The following is a 16,509-nucleotide window of genomic DNA, read 5'->3' as shown; positions in this document are numbered from 1 at the left end:
AGATACAGGGTATTTTGAGATCTAGACCAAATCCTGACTTCAAGAAATCAGATTAGTTTCAGGCAGTGCCTGGGTTCAGCGAGAGGCCAGTCCACCCAGAAACGTAAACCAATTCCAGCCAGGGCTAGGTGAATGCTCACCAGACAGACGTACTGGCCCCAAGTATGTCTGAGGGGCCATACGAGGCTCGGCTCAGACACCACACACTCACACACGCACACGCACGCACACAGTCATTTTGGGCTTGGCTGTCATAAAACTTAAGACACTTATATGGGGGTGAAAGGTCAGGAGGGGGGAAACATTATTTTCTGTTATTAATTACACCTTATCCATTCTACATGTGCTGCACTCATCTTAGATAAAGTTACAGTTCTATTTTATTAGGAAGCCTCCGGGATCATGTAAAGGGGGATTTGGGATTGAGACAAAGGAAATCGCAGGATGGGATGCAAGGAAGGGTGGCGGGCAGGGGGGAGCTCATTTGTTCTCCTGCTCAGAAGCCCAGCGGTCTCCTCCTAGGCCATTTCCAGGACTGAATCCGCACATTTTTGAAATAGCTCGCTTTGCAACTGCTAAATGAACCTGGTCCCCAGATCAACTCAGTCCCAATCGGACTGCAAGCTTCCTGAAGGAAAGGACAGGAGGTGAGAGGGAAAGAGGACAGTGAACCCTCTGGCCAGGCTGTTGCTGAGTTCAAAGAGAGGCGTGAGGGCAGCCATGGGGCCGGGGGTAACTTGGAAGTTCAAGTCCACATCCGGGTCACCCCTACCCGCCCCGCAATGGGCAGCTGCCGGAGGGAATTCTTTCCTTGCTGGGAGCTCCCACCAGTGGGAATAAGGGGTAGAGATGGGTGCTGGTGGGTTAGGCAGATGGAGGGCCTCGGGGTCCAACAGGAGGGCTCTTTGAGCCCCTTCACCCTTGGTGGATAAGAAGAGAAGTCTCAAGTGTCTATCACAGGAAAGAAGGAACCAAGACGCCCCAGTGGATGGAGAAGACAAAAAGGCAGCATGGAAAAGAGACGGTCTCTTTCCTAGGGAGCAGCCAGAAAAGACCCAGGGGGACAAAACCTGGATTTAAATCCTGGTCCAGCTCTTTCCCTGGGCAAGTTATTTGCTCCCCCTGAACCACCGTTTCCCCAATTCGGAAACTAGAAGAATCACATCAATAATAACACGGATCGCACCACTGTCACTAATAGCAGCAGGGACATTAAAAGGGCTGTGACAATGATCAGAAGAGTGTGCCCTTCCTAAGGCACTGTGCGATAACATAATGGGAAGAGCCTCAGAGCCATAAATCACAGTGCAGATATAATTTATTGTTATTAATATGATCTGCCCTGTCCTTCCCCAGCCCCCCGGGCTGCCAGGAAAGTCTGTGCTCTGTCATCATGCACTTGAAGACAGGTTGTTTTGTCCCTTCTCTCCTCTTGTTTCTAATCACAATGTTCTAATTCTCCAGCTGAGGTTGAATTCAATTCTCGGCCGGAGCTGGATGCCATATATTACCCCCTGTCCGGGCAGCAATCTGGCTTCTGTCTCCTAGAGCTGCCGTGGGCCCCGTGCTTCTTAGGCACCAGGCGCTGGGCTCAGCTGAGCACCGGTGATGGTTTACAGCCCATGGCAATCTCCTGTGATCCCCATTTTACACAGGAGAAGACTAAGTCTCAGGAAAGACAGCTGGATTTAATCGCAAGAGTGTCTCACTCCAAACCAGCACATCTTTCTGCCCTCCTGAACACTTTTTTTTTGCCTTGCGGGATCTTAGTTCCCCAACCAGGGATCGAACCTGGGCCCCGGCAGTAGACGCACTGAGCCCTAACCACTGGACTGGCAAGGAATTCCCTTTTTCATTTTTTTCTTTCTTTCCTTTTTTTTTCCCCCCTGTGGCCACACCACACAGCATTCAGGATCTTCGTTCCCTGACCAGGGATTGAACCTGTGCCCCCTGCAGTGGAAGCACGGAGTCCTAACCACTGGGCCACCAGGGAAATCCCCCCTTTTTTCCTTCCTTCTTCTTCTTTTTACTTTTTTTCCTCCTGAACACTTAACATAATTCCATCAGGTCTTCGATAATTTGGGAAGGCAGTTCCCACCTATTACTAGAATGTCTGTCTCACACACAAGGGAACTGAGACTCAAGAACTGGGGTCCCTTCGAAGAGCACACCCTGCTATCCTGAGTTCAATGAAGCATTCACCAACCCTCAATTCTGATTTCAAGGAACATGCGAGAGAAAGAGGGAGGGAGGAGGGAGGGGTGAAGGCAGCCTGCGGTTGGAACGTCTCTATCTGCCCAGCAGCATGTTTCCCGGGGGTCCCGCCAGGAATTCAGGCCTGTGGGCCCCACTGGGAGTCCTGCCAATGAATCCAGGGCCCTGGCTGCCTTTGATCCTTCCCACCGTCCATCCCTCCCCTGATGTAATCCTGCCTTGCAGCCCCAATGTCTAATTTGTGGTACCCCAGCAGTGCCTCCCGGGGCACCAGGCTAGCAGGGGACTTTGAAGGCCTGGTGATGCTGATAGGGAATTCCATGTTCATTCTGCCCGCTCATTCGCTCTGTTTCTACCTCTGTCGTCTTTCTCCTTGTACGACTATGTCTTTGGATTTCAGTTTCTCTTTGCAGGTACCGCCTGGTATTTCTGACCCTCTCCTGGCCCCCTTCCTCTGTATTTCTGGGTAGGGGTAATTGTCTCTGTCTCTCTCTGCTTTTTTTTTTCCCTCTCTTCTTTATCCTTTTCTCTCCTGCGTTTCCTTCTGTGTGTGTGTGTGTGTGTGTGTGTCTCTCTCTCTCTCTCTCTCTCTCTCTCTCTCTCTCTCTCTCTCTCTCGTCTCCTTCTGTCTCTCTTTGGACTGTTCCCACCTCTGCCTGTGTTTCTCCCCATGGGATCTGTCTGTCCCCTTTGCTGTCTCCCAGGACACCAGGACAGCCCAATCGTTCCACAAAACGATTTAGCAGAGGCAAAAGCAGCAGCCACAGAAACATGGCTCAGGTTGGGAAGAGTCCCCCTAACCCAGAGCCACAGAGCACGGGTGAACCTGTCCATCACCTTCTGTCCATCCCTAAGAACGAGTCAGGGGTCACAGAGGATGCAGGTCATTTCAAGTACCTGTAACTGTTGCCGGGAGAGAAAACCCTGCTGATGGGGGGATTCCTGGGAGGTTTGCTGCATAAGGGTGAAGAGCCTCCACTCTCCCTGAGAACCTTCCAGACACGCTCATCAATTCCCAATTCACTCTTCCAACATCACTAGGGGCTGCCAAGCCCACACTTACAGATTGATCTCCACTTCCAGGTCCCCCACCAGTGATCACAGCCAAAAATGTCCCCTTGGCTAAATCTTGGAGCTCACCTACATTTTGAAACTTTGTGAACCAAAGGAATCCACACACACAAGGCACCAGGACCTCCCGGCGACAGCCCCGCTCTCACCTCAAACACATACATTTTTACCTATCAAGTGTCTACCAAGAACCCAGCATTTGCTGAGTTACTTCACTAACCTTCCTTCTTTTCGTCTAGACTTCTCAACAGACCGGTGAATATCATTAATCCTCTTATTTAAAAACTGGAGATCTCAGAAAACTGAGATTCAGACAAACACAGTGACTTGTCCAAGGTCACACAGCCAGTAGGATGGGTGCCCGGCCGAGCATCTCTTTTCATATGTAGGAAAGACAGCTGGAAACTTGCCTGAGCTTTGATTTTATTTCTCCTGACCCTCCTCTCACTGACTGATCACATCAGAACTGGATTTTGCTTCCAGGCCAAGCATATTGGGTTATTTAGCTTCCAGAACCCATACCAGTGTAGAAACAGAATTTCTCTTCTCTAGAAAACTGCCCTTTTTTTTTTTTTTTTTTTTTTTTGGCTTGGGAAATGTTGCTTTCTCCTGCATTTCGGGGCAGGAGGCATTCCGGATATTTAACTTTTGGAAGGCAAGTTTGGCATCCGGGACTGTTTTCTGCCTTATTAAACTTTTCAGAAACTGTATCTCTCTTAAACAGTCTGTAGGGGCTCTCCGCCACCCTGTCTCCCCCCGCCCCAGCAAAGGACCCTCTCCATCAGCCCACACGTTCCCGCATCCCATCTGTCAGAGGCCAAAGCCAAAACACGTCCAGGGAAAAGCTAGAGAGGAAGGGGCGAGGCAGGGAGAGAGATGTCTAATCATCACACAACCTTTGAAACGTACCTCGAGCAAATCGACTTTGTCTAAAACGCATTCAGCATTTAACATTTAATAGGAGCTGATCAATTTAATGCACCACATGCCTTGGGTAAATGGATCCTTCCCCTTTAAGGGTCTGTTGACGTTCGGTGAAGGAGAAAAACAGTTGTTATGATTCAGAAACTCAGGATGAACCCAATTAATCAATGCTGAGATGATGTGAATCATGTGGCAAATGCTTGGTCACCTCTCTGATATCCTATCCCCATCCCTGGGAAGATGCAGACATGATTGATGTCACCTGTGACCACCATGTCTCCAGGCAAGACCCCCCCAAACCCGGCAGACAGAGAAACAAATTAGATCCAAAGGCCCGGGATCAGTTTCAGAGGGGACAGGCCTCCAGCTGGGGAGGGAGAGGTCTCTGGGGGGGCCTGGCCTGGCCTGTCTGTCACAGGCGGGCAGAAGATAGAGGCCAGACCATATGGGGGCTGGGAAGGAGGGCGCACTCAGGGATGGGGTGGCCAGGGCCTCTGAGAGTCTTAGAGCCCTGAGTATGCCCATATCTTTGAGGGCTTTAAAAAAAAATTTTTTTTTAGTGTAAAAATAATTGCTCAACTTCTCCTGCCTCTTAGAATTACTTTCAGGCGTGTCTGTCCTGGGCCTTGACTGGGAGGAAATGGGGTCCAAGAGGGAGGGGTAGAAGAGAGTGTTCATCAGAGTTATTCTGATTGCTTTGAAAGTCTCTGCCTGTTACACACACACACACACACCCCATAGCCTTTCCCCTGGCAGCCCCTGTGACTGTCCTCATTGATATGAACCTTAGCCAGGTCAGTTCCACAGCCCCAATGTCACCCCCACTTTTTTTTTTTTTTTTGGCCACGCCGCAGGACATGCACGATCTTAGTTCCCTGACCAGAGATCCAACCCGTGCCCCCTGCAGTGGAAGCGCAGAGTCTTAACCACTGGACCACCAGGGAAGTCCCAGTACTCCGCCTTTCTACATCAGCCTCCCTTGCCTTCTTCCCCCGCCAGGAGAGAATGGACCACAGGACAGGGGCCACTTATGCGTTCCTAGATGCCTTAGTTTCTAAGAATAGACCCTAATATTCTCTAGGGTCTATATCCGTGTGCACACACACATTGTTTTCACCCCTACTCCAAACAACGTCTGGGGTTTATGAACTATACAGGAGGCCTGCTGTCTCTTTCCTTCTTTTCCTATCTCCTTATTCATTCTTTTTGTTCTTTCCTCCCTTCTTTGTCTTCTATCTCCCCCTCCGTCTTCCACCTCCCTTCTTTCATTCATTCAACAAACATTTCCAGACCACTGCGGGCACTTCTGGGGGGGTCTGGGAAGAAGGGGAGATAAGGTCCCTACCTTTGGAGTGTGCAGGAAAGATAAGCAGAGGAGAGACCAGGGATGCCCCCATTTCCTTATGTTTCTCACCTTCTCCCCAAAGTCTGTGCTGCTGCAGAACTGTCAGCGCCTTTAATCCTGTTTCACAATTCTGACCTCAAAGGCTTTCGCAACACCAGCCTTTGATCAGGAGCACAGCCACTGAATCCTTGTGGATAATTCACCTTTCCGTCCTCACGTACCTCCCCATGATGTCTTCTGGAACCTTCCAACCATCATCCAGCTCTTCTTCCTGCGAAGTCACTGGAAGTACAAGACAGCCAGAACCTCATTTACCTTGTCCAGACTGTATCCCAGGCACCCAGCCCCTAACACAGTGCTCAGCACACAGTAGGTGCTCTAAACATCTGCTGAATAACAGAATGAAAGGGGCTGCACCCGCTTTCCACTTGACATCACCCTACTGACTCTACAGTGTGCTCATTTCACAAAAAATTACACCTTGCCTCCTTCCTGAAAGGTTTCGGATTGTTCACAATGCAGATTCCTAGGCCCCCAAAAGAGGTGGGTTCTGTAGCTCAAGGGTGTGGCCCTGGAATATGCATTTTAACAACCACGTCAGGGGACTTCTATGCACACACTCCTCAGACGACTCTTTGAGAAGCTCTACCGTGGATAATAGGGAGCCATTGAAGGTGTGGGCGCAAGAGCATGACTTGCATGGTTTAAAGAAGGTCCTGGTGGCTGCAGCCTAGAAGATGAAGCAGCAGACCTGGGTGGGGGGGGGGGGTGGGAGAGATGAGTTAGGAGATGAAGTTCCAGAACTCTCTTGAGAGCTTAGGGGCAGAATCTTCTTAGAGGGGGGTTTCGGGGACTCAGAGCATGTTTACTTGGGGTATTTTAGGAGAACTCATGGGGGTTTCCAGGAGGTTTCCTGGGTTTCACCTCGCTTCCCGGGTTGTACCCCTCTTCCTGGGAGGAAAAGCCATTAAAATCCAGAAACTGGCAGGTCTCAAGTTTAGAATTTGCCAAATTCGTGGAGAAAGAGTAAGTTGGAGAAAGGAAAGATGGGCCGCCTTTCCTTCTTCATTTCCTCCCCAGCCATTTCCGAAAGCCCCTTAGCAGCCCCCAAACCTCCTACTGCAGCAGCACCCCACCCCGCTCCCGCCCCCGTCCCAAGCCGCAGGGTCTGGAGGGACCAGGCTCCCGGCTTCTACCCTCCTGGGGCTCTCAGAGGAGCATCTGGCCGCGGACCCTGGGCTCTGGCCGGCGGCATCTGTTTGCAGTGCTTGAGTCAGTAGTTTTATTTCTGCTCGGCGGTATAACATAAACTATCTTGTTACACGGCAGGCCAACTGGGCGCGGAGCCGGCTGCTCTGCAGTCCTCCAGCGGGACCAAAGCAGAGCTTAACTGAGCTGGTGGGCTTGGGCAAGGCCCCTAAAGCCGTCAGAGGAAACGGCTGCTCTTTGGAAAGTTCTCCCCAGCCTGGGCCTCTGCCGTTTGAATCCCAGGGCAGCTCCTGGCTGACCCCTGGAAACTACACCACCCACCACCCCCACTCACGCAATCACGTGCAAATCTCCCCCATCTTGCCCATTTCCGGAGGCAGCAGAGATAGGTCAGAACTATCTGCTCCAAGGGTGGATGTTAGTTAAAAGTCTTGACTTCTGGGGTCAGCCTGCCTGGGCATGAATTCTGGCCATACTATTTGGGGCAAATGCTTTCACCTCCCCGGTCCTCAGTTTCTGCATCTGTACAATGGGATTCACAAGCATTCCTCCCATGTAATAGGGCTGTTTTGAGCCTGCCATCGGGCAGTATCTGCAGCATTGCTGTTTTTTGTTTGTTTGTTTGTTTAAATTTATTTATTTTGGGCTGCTGCGTTGGGTCTTCGTCGTTGGGTCTTCATTGCTGCGCACGGGCTTTCTCTAGCTGTGGCGAGCGGGGGCTACTCTTCGGTGTGCGGTCTGTGGACTTCTCACTGTGGTGGTTTCTCTTGTTGTGGAGCACAGGCTCTAGGTGTGCAGGCTTCAGTAGTTGTGGCACGTGAGCTCAGTAGTTGTGGCTCACGGGCTTAGCTGCTCCGCGGCATGTGGGATCTTCCCAGACCAGGGCTCGAACCCGTGTCCCCTGCACTGGCAGGCGGATTCTTAACCACTGCGCCAACGGGGAAGTCCCCGTTTGTTTTTGGCCTCGCGGCATAGGGGATCTTGGGGTTCCCCTACCAGGGGTCGAGCCCATTCCCCCTGTATTGGAAGCTCGGAGTCCTAACCACTGGACCACCAGGGAATTCCTGATCAGGCAGTATCTGTAAAGCGCTTGGCAAACACTCAGGTGCGGTGGGCACTCAATAAACATTGGCTGTTATTCCAATCATTAGGATGCATGAAGTGAAAAGACCCGGCCAGAACTGGAAGCGGCCACTGGGTTTGGTCACTACTCTCAGCCCAGCTGGAAGGAAGTGCACACCCTCCCAGGACGCTGAGGCAAATACAAAAGGAAATCCAACCTCTTCCCGCACTCCTCACAGGGTCCCAGCTCCTCACAGGGTGGGGTTCCCAACTTTGGAGGAAGAGACAATCTCCTCCTATGCCTGACTCCCCAAAGAAACAGATGTGGGGGGCCGTTCTGACAACCTGATGCAGGGACAGGACCCCCAGTCCTCTGAATCCCCATATCAGGGGGGAGGCTTTGGGGATGAAGAAAGAAAGAATCTATATTCTGGGAGACCCCAAGCTTGCTCCAAGCTCACCTACACTAAGGGGGGTGCTATTAGCCCTGACTACAGAGGTGGGGGGCCTGGACCTCTCTACCACGCCACAGACCTTGACCCTGGACATTCTCAAAGACAGAGGGACAGTTCCCATGCCCAGTGCCTGGCGCCTCCCTGCTACCCCCGCCTACAGGGGGAGACTGGGAGATCCCCTCCACTCTTTTGTTTTTGTATCTTTTTTTTTTTTTCCGGTACGCTGGCCTCTCACTGTTGCGGCCTCTCCCGTTGTGGAGCACAGGCTCCGGACGCGCAGGCTCAGCGGCCATGGCTCACGGGCCCAGCCGCTCCGCGGCATGTGGGATCTTCCCGGACCGGGGCACGAACCCGCGTCCCCTGCATCGGCAGGCGGACTCTCAACCACTGCGCCACCAGGGAAGCCCTGTTTTTGTATCTTTAATGTCCAGGCTAACACTTCACATGTGAGAGATTCTAAACAAATAATGAATAGGTGAGTTCACACATGTGTGCCACAGTGAGTGAAGTGTGTGTGTGTCTGGTGGACTTGCGTGAGGGTATGTGCACACATATGCAATGAAGATGCTTGTATCTGGGAGAGGTTGCACACGTGTGTGCAGGCAAGTGTGTCCCTACAGCTGGACGGATATTCCCTTGAGGGCCTGCTGAGTGTCCCTGAGGTCCTGCCTGGGGTCGGACAGCCTGGGGGCAGCACACCCTCAGATGCTCACTCCAGAGGTGGCAGGATGACCCTTCAAAATTGAAGATGGGGTTGGCAGGGCATTCAAAACCACTTACAGAAGCCCCTTTATCTGGAAAGGAAACTAACCCCATTACTAATTGTAGCCGAAGTCCCTTACGCTGGAGCCTCAGGGGTAAATGTCCCCTGACCCAGGACCAGTTGGGCCAGGACAGCAGAGGACCCACAGCAGAGAGAACCTCAGATCCTTGCTGTCGAAGTGAATTTGCATCGATGTGGTTTTCTGTCCACTGTCGGCTACAAATCACACTGACCGGTTCTGCTGTCTTATCCATCTCCGCTCACTTCCTCTCTGTTTCTGTCTCCCTCCAGGTCTGTTTCTCCCACTCACAATGCCTTCTGTCTCTGTATCAATTCCGGGTCTTTATTTTCTCTCTCCCCCTCTTGATTCAGGCTTCCTTCTCTGTCTCTCTGAGTCTATTTCTCTCTGTCCGCCCCTGAGTCTCTCCTGTGTCTACCTTCTCTCTCCCCGTGTTTCTCTGTGTGCCTCGGTATCCTTCTGTCTCGTGTTTCTCCCTCCATCCTTCCACCTCCGAGCCGGCCTCCTTCTCTCTTTTCTGTGTGTTTCTCTTCCGATCTCTCTCCGTCCATCTCTGCCCTTCCGCCTGGCTCTCTCTTCTGTGTGGGTTTGTGTCTCCGCATCTCCCTGCGCCCCCGCCCCGCCCCCCCCAGCCTCCCCGCCCCGCCGCTGGGCCTGGGGATCGTCACTCAGCGGCCCTGCCTGATCCAGCGAGGGCCCCTTTGTTCGCAGCTCCCTCCCCCTACGCTCCCCCCACCCCCGCTTCGTCCTCCAGGCCCTGCTTTCCCTTCCTCCTTCCCAGGCCCGACAAGCTGGGCCATCTCTCCAGCCCACGATGCGGAGAAGTGCGCAGCCGCGCCGCGAGTGCCAGGGCACAGGGAGGCTGAGGGTGAACGTCTGAGCTGGACCACCCCACGACACCTCGGCTGGGGCCATTACGGAAACACCCCACCACTACTCCCCCAAGCCCATGCGGCGCAGGGGGGCTGGGAGGGGCTGGTTCCAGGCCCTCGGAGGCGGGACCCCCATCCCTGACCCCATCCCTGACTCCGAGTGGCCTTGGCCAAGTAGTGTCCCTCTCTGGGTCTGTAAAATAACGCCCAAGGCCCCCTCTGACTCTTCCTGGAGGCACAATAGTTTTATCCACCACTGGCTGCCCCATGCCTCCAGCCCCCAGTGGGGTGCCTTGTTCCCCCCGCCCCGCGTGTTTGGTACATTGCCTGAACCTGCGTCCCAGGAACCTCCAACCAGCTGGGCCCTCAGGCTGCCTTCCTCTGCTGCCCTGGGCACTGGCTCCCACCTCTGCACACTTTATCCTCCCATTTCCTGGAGCAGAATAGGAAAGCCTGAGATTTCTGTAATTTCTCCACTGCCTCAGGGAGTCCCTAGGAATGGAGACAGCTCTATAAATCAGCCCTAGAGCATCCATCAGCACATCTGTGGAGCTGTTGATCCCAGCGTTAAGGGATACCCCTCGCTGCAGGAACAATTCACTTCCTGGGACTGTTCTGTGTCCCAGGTGTCTTTGGGTGTCTGTGATCATATCAAGGATGGCCCAGCTCGGTGTCAGATTTAGGGCAGGGAGATGGGAGTTTTCTTCTGTCTGTCACGTTGCCTGCTCCCTCAACCTCGTCTCTCTGCCCTCTATTTTTACCTGTCTTTCTCTGTCTCTGGGCCACTTACTGGCTGAGCACCTTGAGCAAGTGTCTCCACCTCTCTGACTCTCAATGTTATACTGTAAATTGCAACACAGCTGGCTTACAGTGCTGCTAGAAAAAGTGTAGCCCTTAAATAACAGCACTAATAATAATAATAGGAAGAAGAAGAAGGAAAAGGAGGAGGGTGGGCTGAGCAGGGGTATACCGTGTCTATGCGAGCCTAAAACCGGTATTCATGTAAGTCAGTCTGCTTCGATATAAATACAGGCATAGCACACAGAGCTTCTTGGTCTTAGAGACCCCCAGGCCAAGCCTAATTACTCTAGCCAAGACCTTCACCCTCCAGCCCCCACTCCTTGGGCTCAGTGGCCCCAAGAACAGGAGGCCTCAGAGGAATCAGAGATGGGGTTATAACCCACTTCTCATGTAGAAGCCCAGAGACTCCATCGTTGGGCTGGAACCAAGAAGCCTTTGGGGTGCCTGCCAAAGAAAGGGCGCTTCTTCAGCGATCCAGGGAGCTTCCCACTGCCACCCACCCTCCAAAGTCTGGGGAGCCTGATTTCAGAGAACCCTGGGATCGGAAACCCATTCTACTGGGCTCTGAATCTGCTTTTTGGTTGTGGCCAGATGAGCATCTAAGAACATTACGATCACCGACGACTTAGCAATTAAACCATCTAACCCCTGTACCACCATGATTTTGCAGTTGGAGTAACTGAGGCCCAGAGAGGTTGAGCAACTTGCACAAAGTCACACAGTAAGTTGAGGACAAAAGGGAAACCCAGGTCTGTCTCTGGTGCTCTCACGCCCCTCCCTTGCTTCCTCCCTCAGGGCTGTTGTCAGCACCCTGGCCTGGGAGGGAGCCGGTAAGCCCCAGACCCTGGGGTTCCACCTTTGTTCGCCCTCCTGACTTGATACGGAACTGAAGGTCATGCTCCACCCCCTCACCGGGCCTGTTTCCCCATCTGGAGGGTGGCTGGACCGACGGTCCTGAGATCCTCTCATTATGTTTTGAGGTTTGTATCAGAGAAATTCAGAACCTGCTTCCAACGCAATGCGCCAGATTTACACAAAGTGAGCCCCGCCCCCCCCAACAGCCTCCTCCCTCCTGGAGCTCTGAAGCCACGACTTTACTGGCTCTGTGACTCTGAACCAACGGCTTAACCTCTCTGTGCCTTTTAAAGGGAATAGTTGAAAGTCCCTACCCATAGGGCTAGTCACGTAAGAAAAGAACCATTTTTTATGGAGAGCGGAGTAAGTGCTCAATAAAGGATGTCTACTCTCATTATTTTTACTCTGATTATCAACTGCTAATCTCTATTTCCCCCACGTTCAATGTCAAGACCTCCCGGTCCACTTCTGCCCTCAGTCTTCTCCATCACCCTCTCCGTCCTTGGACTACAAAGAGGTAGGGTGAGAGACCGAGGGTGGACAGCCCACAGCTTGTAGACTGGTGCCCCTGGCCAGCCACCCAGAGTCAAGGCTATATACCCTAGTGGTGGCTGCCTTTGAAGTCACCATCTTACGTAACCCCCTTGTCCCATCCCCATCTTCCTGTTCCTCCCCAGACCTTGGGGAGGAAAATGCAGTCCAGGGTCAGTAAGCCTGGGATTTCTTTCACGTGGCTCAGGAGGGAGCTGGGAAAGGCTCTCCCCAGAGGCATGACACTGGTGGTTAGGAGTGCCTCCTCCTGAGTTCAAATCCTGCCTCCAGCGCTTCCTCACTGTGTGACTTTGGGCTGCGACAACATCTCTGTGCCTTGCCTTTACTGTCATGTGTTAAGTACCTAATTCATAGAGTCACTGTGAGAAACACTTGTGAGAAATAAATAAGCAAATGGCTTAGAACGGTGCCTGAAACATAGCGGGTGGCTTAACAAAGGAAGGGCACTTATTAAAAGTAGTTAATAATGTTATGTTAAACCCTAAGTATTGACCTTTATTCTTCTGAAGAGGGTTCGTTCAAAATAGGAGTTGAATCCCAAAAGTGTGGCTGGGAAACTGACCTCAGCCTCAGTTTTCCTCATCTGTAAAGTGGGGATAACACCTCCTTGCCAGGAAACCAGTTGAAAATTGAACCAGGCGATCAATGGAGAGAAGGTGCAGGTTTACATCACCTCTGCCCTAGTCCCTGTGCGTCTCCACTATCCTCGTTCCCAAAACTTGGAATATGGATTAGGGAATGTTTACACCCACACACCTCATCGTAATCCTTAAGAAGAGGGACCACGGGGGCAGCTATTCGAATGCTTCCCCTCCCTTCCCCCAATTCGTCCTTCCAAACGGTCTGAAGGCGTCTGCCGAAGGGCTCCAATCCACCGGAACTCTCGGGGTAACTGCCTCCGCCTGCCCTCGCGGGTGTAGACCAGATTTGCGGGGACGGGAGAGAGCAAGAATGTTTGTGCAGCCTTCAAACGACTTGGCCGGCTGCAAGAGGGGAAAGGCCGCTCCGGGGAGAGTTCACATTGAAATTACACGGCGGGGAGAACATGCAGATCAGCTCTGAAGCTCATAAAACAGAGCGAGGTGACTGAGAAGAACAAACACGCCTCCAGAAGGAAAATGTAGAAGTTCGTAAAACGCGCTCTTCAAAGCCTGACCGGGAGGGGGTGGGGGGCGCGAGGGAGGGGGCGGGCCGTGGCCGCCGGGCAAGGTCGCTGCCCTCGGGGCTGTTACGAGCGGGGGTCTAGGAGGGGGAAATGGGCCCAACCCCCATCTCCTCCAACCGAGGAGGTCAGCGCTCCTCTGGTCCCCTCCTTCGACGCGCTTGGGCCGCTGGAAACGAGAGGGCGTGGGCAGAGCGGCCCGAGCGCGAACCCACGCAGGACCTGGGGTCTTGGGGAGAAGCACCCCCGCCCCTTCAGTTGGATGTCGAGGACGGGGACAGAACAGAAGCTCGGTCCTGAAAGGCAGGCAGGGGCTAGAGCACTCACACGCTCACTGGATAGTCACCGCAGCTCGGGGCATTGTTTGGACTTTACTCAAAGAACACTTGGGACACAACATTGTAATTCAACTATACTTAAAAAAAAAAAGAACACTTGGAAAGCCTACTGAACCCTCCAGAGTCAAGACAGCCCACCTTCAAACCCCTCCTCCCGCTCTCCATCCTCCCATCCTCGCCCTTTCCTTCCACCCGGGAGAAGGCCAAGGTCGACTCCTAAGCCCAGGCGGTGCGCCCTGCCCTGCGCTCTGCGCTCCTGGGCTGGGTCCCCGCCGACGCGCCCCGGCTCCCCCGGTCAGGGTCCCCACGCTCAGCCTCCTGTGCAATTCATTCGCTCCTACAGACACCCGGGTCATTCCCGGACGCTTTAACGAACAGCCTGGAAGTTAACCTCACGCCCCGCTCGCACTGCCCGATGGCGCGGCAAGTGGAGGATTCTCGGAAAAGATCAACAGCCGCAGCTCCCGAATCCCGGCAGCCCCTGGCCGGCGGGTGCCGAGCTGACGAGAGAGGAACTTTCTATAACCACTTACTGGAGCACAAAGCCGGAAATTGGTCCTGATGCGGGACCCTGTAGCTCCCTACGTGCTTCTACGGCTTCCAGCCTCGGTGGAACCTCAGTGATCTCCAACATGGAGAAATTGAGGCTCGGAGAGGTTAGGGTGCCCCCCCAAAGAGGCTGCCTGGACGAGACGGAGTCGGGCCGAACCCAGGGTTTACACGTTTTAAATCCCGGTTGGGCGCGTTCTGAGACGCCCTCCTGACCTCCCTGAACTGGGTCAGCGCAGGGGTACATCCCGCGGAGGTACATCCCACGGAGGGATTCGGCCTTTGACCCGCCGATGCCCTGCCGGGGAGAGGTCAGGTGTATTTCCCTGGTCGTCATCCTCCCGGGGCTGGGCGGGTCAGTTTCCCCGCTCCTCTCCTCCCGCTCCTATCCCTCCCACCCCCCACTGAGCTTCCTACAATTTCTTGTCCAAAGCCTCACATCTACCAAGGAAATTCAAATTTGCCTCTTCACCCCAAAGCCTGTGCCTGTATTCTTTCTATCAGTGGTTCTGGAACCTTAGTGAGCATCACAGTCACCTGGAGGGCTTGTTAAAACCAGATTGCCAGGGTCCACCCCCAGAGCTCCAGAGGTCTGCGGTAAGGCCGGAGAACGAACATTTCTGACAGGTTTCGGGGTGCTGCTGGCCCCGGAATCCATTTTGAGAACGACTGCAGTATATGCCGCAGCGATGCTGCATTCCTCTGTTCATAACATCTAAATACTGTGCGTCCTCCCAGACCAAAGCCCCTTAAAGGCAAGGAAGCCAGTCTTCTCTGTATATTCCCAGCACTTGCCACAGGCTCTGCAGACAAGTGCCCGTAAATATTTGGGCTTAATCATGATCGCTGAAGATGCCGTTTACAGAGGTTTAGTGCGTGCCTTCTCCTTTTCTGGGCGCCTTAAGAGTAGCAGTTTATGTAATACGAGCAACGACGCGGGAAGGTAAGACACGATCTCTGTTTTACTGATGCAAAAACGGAGCCACAGAATGGGGGTGCCAGGCACTGAGATGGAGAGAAAGGAGACTCAGGGGAAGTCTTCTTCGTGGAAGCCAGGGTCTCGCAAGAATCAGCAATCTCTGTCTTCCTCTCTGCTAGCCCCGGGAAACCGTCTTAAAGGGATGGCTGGGGAAGGACAGGCTCTCCTGGCAGGTGACGGTAAAAACTAGGCAGCATTACCATCATGGGAAGACCTGGGCCTCCAGAACCGTCTCAGCCTAGAATGTGTGCCCCTCACACCCCTGACACCTGCCTGTGGTGTTTTGGCCAATCCATCCACGTACCTGAGGCTGGGAGAGACCCAGTGCCGGAAACACCATACTTTCTGCACTGGAGTCCCCCCATCCCACCCTCAGCCAGCCTTTCCGAAGGCTCCAGAATCAGAGCTTCGGGGTCTCAGATTCCAGTGGGTTCCACGGTGTAGGGTCAGGAGAGATACCTGTCCAGCCAGTGGAGGACGGGTGAAGAATCTAGGCCTTCTAGGCACAGCCATAGCCTCACCTGGAAGCAAACTGTCACCCAGCTGACACAGGGTCAGGGAAGAGCCGAGGGCACCCCTATCTTACAGCCTCCAGGTAGTTGTGGCGCCCAAGCTCCTGTGTTAAAACTATTTTGTCCCAGAGGTCTACACACAGCTCGATGTTCCTAGGCCACATCGTAAAAAGATTTACAAGATGATGTTAAACTGGCAGTAAAAACAATTAACTTTAATGGCACCTTGGGTGGATGTCTGGGTGGGACTGAGGGAGGGCCCATGCTTCCTCCTTTCCTGACCGGGAAGCCAGGTGAGAGAGAGGACCTGCTTGCTGTCAGGCAGCCCTTTGGGTTCAAAGGTTCAAGGTTAAATCAAAAAGAGGGGGCTTCCCTGGTGGCGCAGTGGTTAAGAATCCTCCTGCCAATTCAGGGAACACGGGTTCGAGCCCTGGTCCGGGAAGATCCCACATGCTGCGGAGCAGCTAAGCCCGTGCGCCACAACTACTGAGCCCGTGTGCCACAACTGCTGAAGTCCATGCACCTAGAGCCCGTGCTCCGCAGCAAGAGAAGCCACCGCAATGAGAAGCCCGTGCACCGCAACAAAGAGTGGCCCCCGCTCACCGCAACTAGAGAAAGCCCATGCGCAGCAACGAATACCCAATGCAGCCAAAAATACATAAATAAAATAAATAAATTTATTTTAAAAAAATCAAAAAGAGGACTGGACTAGGGGGCTGGAGGAGAAGAGTTCACATCCCACTTGGCAGCTCCCAGCTGAGTGATCCTGCACACGCCCCTTAACCACTCTGACACTCAGTCTTCTCATCTATTAAATGGGAATCTGT

The 16,509-nt window shown here is 53.3% G+C and overlaps 1 long non-coding RNA gene across 1 annotated transcript in view; it reads right to left on the bottom strand.

Annotated features, from left to right (window-relative positions):
• The window catches only part of LOC309970345, a 121,144-nt gene extending 106,805 nt beyond the window's left edge, over positions 1 to 14,339 (bottom strand). Inside the window, exons 1-2 of the long non-coding RNA XR_014326681.1 lie at positions 14,176 to 14,339; positions 5,624 to 5,836 (exon numbers count right to left, since the gene is read on the bottom strand). This is a non-coding gene — a long non-coding RNA (uncharacterized lncRNA). The remainder of the gene's footprint in view (positions 1 to 5,623; positions 5,837 to 14,175) is intronic.
• Positions 14,340 to 16,509: the final 2,170 nt, after the last annotated feature.

The sequence above is a fragment of the Leucopleurus acutus genome, assembly GCF_964270905.1.
Source record: "Leucopleurus acutus genome assembly, chromosome: 13".
Taxonomy (NCBI): domain Eukaryota; kingdom Metazoa; phylum Chordata; class Mammalia; order Artiodactyla; family Delphinidae; genus Leucopleurus; species Leucopleurus acutus.
The sequence above is the reverse complement of the archived record's forward strand: the minus strand, read 5'-3'. Positions and strand labels throughout refer to the sequence as shown.